This window comes from Vigna unguiculata, unplaced genomic scaffold (genome assembly GCF_037176805.1).
Source record: "Vigna unguiculata cultivar grain cowpea cultivar isolate G323 ecotype 2 unplaced genomic scaffold, ASM3717680v1 ptg000290l, whole genome shotgun sequence".
In the NCBI taxonomy this organism is placed as follows: Eukaryota; Viridiplantae; Streptophyta; class Magnoliopsida; order Fabales; family Fabaceae; genus Vigna; species Vigna unguiculata.
The window spans coordinates 85,001-87,500 of NW_028196925.1; positions in this window are offsets into that span (position 1 = coordinate 85,001).

Sequence of the window (2,500 nt, forward strand, 5' to 3'; positions counted from 1 at the left end):
CATGAAATTCTTGGTGCACGAAAGTTTTGAGTTCGGAGGGTTTTGCACATGGCCAAGTTGGTCGGTGCACCGCGGCATAGCTAGATGGCTTGTGTGGAGTTTTGTGAAAAAATGAAATACGTGGTTTTTGAGATGTGAGGGTTGGAATGGCCTCCAAATGTCCCCAAATGAATACCATGAAATTCTTGGTGCACGAAAGTTTTGAGTTCGGAGGGTTTTGCACATGGCCAAGTTGGGTCGGTGCACCGCGGCATAGCTAGATGGCTTGTGTGGAGTTTTTGTGAAAAAATGAAATTCGTGGTTTTTGAGATGTGAGGGTTGGAATGGCCTCCAAATGTCCCCAAATGAATACCATGAAATTCTTGGTGCACGAAAGTTTTGAGTTCGGAGGGTTTTGCACATGGCCAAGTTGGTCGGTGCACACCGCGGCATAGCTAGATGGCTTGTGTGGAGTTTTGTGAAAAAATGAAATTCGTGGTTTTTGAGATGTGAGGGTTGGAATGGCCTCCAAATGTCCCCAATTGAATACCATGAAATTCTTGGTGCACGAAAGTTTTGAGTTCGGAGGGTTTTGCACATGGCCAAGGTTGGCGGTGCACCGCGGCATAGCTAAATGGCTTGGTGGGGAGTTTTGTGAAAAAATGAAATTCGTGGTTTTTGAGATGTGAGGGTTGGAATGGCCTCCAAATGCCCCCAAATAATACCATGAAATTCTTGGTGCCAGAAAGTTTTGAGTTCGGAGGGTTTTGCACATGGCCAAGGTTGGCGGTGCACCACGGCATAGCTAGATGGCTTGGTGGGGAGATTTGTGAAAAAATGAAATTCGTGGTTTTTGAGATGTGAGGGTTGGAAAGGCCTCCAAATGCCCCCAAATGAGTACTGTAAAAGTGTTGGTGCACAAAAGTTTTGAATTGGATGCATTTTTGCACTTGGCCAAGTGGTCGGTGCACCCGCGACTAGATAGGTTGGTGCCAAAATTTGTCAAATTTAAGACCTTGGCCAAACTGAATGAAATTTTGTGGGGAGGTTCCTGATATTGTTTAGTGGTGGACTGGAAAAAATGAGGTCGAAATTCGAAGTCTTACATGTGCTTTTCTATTTTTTCCCGATTTTAACACATACCCGGTAAGTAAAAAAAAATAAAAAAAATAGTTCCCCTTCGAGAAAAATTATGAAATTTGGTGAGCAAGGAGATACCATTATTCTACGAATTACTGCAAAAAATCGCATCAAAATTCGAAGTATAGCCCGAGATATGGACTTATGTCTGCTCAAAAAAAGTGTATCTACTTGTACAATTTTGCCTTTTGCATATTAACCTCTTATAGGGGGGGAGTGCTCCTTGAGCCGGCCAGCTCCACACTGGCAGGTTTAAAAGGGAGCTTGATGAGGCCTCCCCCCTCACGTGGTGCGTGCGTTAGCATGTTTATCATGGCACAACTAGCCTCTTCATAGTTGTTGAGCTTTATTAATACCAACACATAACGGTCGTCACTGATCGTTGGTTAGCTCGGCAGCTAGTCCCTCGGATATTGTGGAAAGTTATTTTCATGCCTAGCGATGCTTGACCCTGCGTCACTTGATGTTTCCATTTGCTTGCTTGCCCATGGTAGGTGGGGGGGTGGACCATCTTGTGGTGTGGTGTCTTGCGAACGTGAGGGTGTGTGAGTTGTAATCGAGATGCACTTGCTGGCTGGCTCCATGCCTTGCGTATCGAACGGTCAAGCATGCATCTCTTCCATTTTCACCCGTTGCCTTGGGTGATATTGGTTGATCAGTCCCTGTGTTGCCTACCCACTAGACGGTACTTCTGTGGTTGCTTCGAATTCTATCTTTCCATCACGAAGAGGTGTTGGAGGATCCTAATGCCACGCACGAGTTCCATCTAGTGAAACATCTCAGTGATGCACGTGTTTGTGGCTAGTTCTTTTGGATGCTGGGCATTATATGAACTCGGGTTTACTTTAGCGACCCAGTCAACATAATTCGGTTGTGTCCCTTGATTGAGACGTTTGTCCTTGAACTTGTTGTGAACAATATCGTTCTTCCACAACCCGTCGTCTTGAGTGCGATGGAAGGCAAATAAGATGTGCTTTGGCATGTCATGCACGTACTCACGATTGCGGGAAGTGTGAGAAAGTGTTGTTGACAACCCGTGGGAAATGGAATGTGGCAAATCGTGATGAGCTCTTCGTGGATCTGCGAAGAAGACGACCTTTGGGCCTGTTGGAAACGAGGGAGGCGATGTTGAACTGCGAAGAAGATGGACTTTGGGTTGTTTGAATCAATGGGAGGCCACGCGAGAACTCCGAATACTATGGACTCTTGGGTTGTTGGAAGCACACGGGGAGGCCCCGCTAGAACTCCGAATACTACGGACTCTTGGGTTGTTGGAAGCAAGGGGAGGCCCCGCTAGAACTCCGAATACTATGGACTCTTGGGTTGTTGGAAGCAAGGGGGAGGTCCCGCTAGAACTCCGAATACTACGGACTCTTGGGTT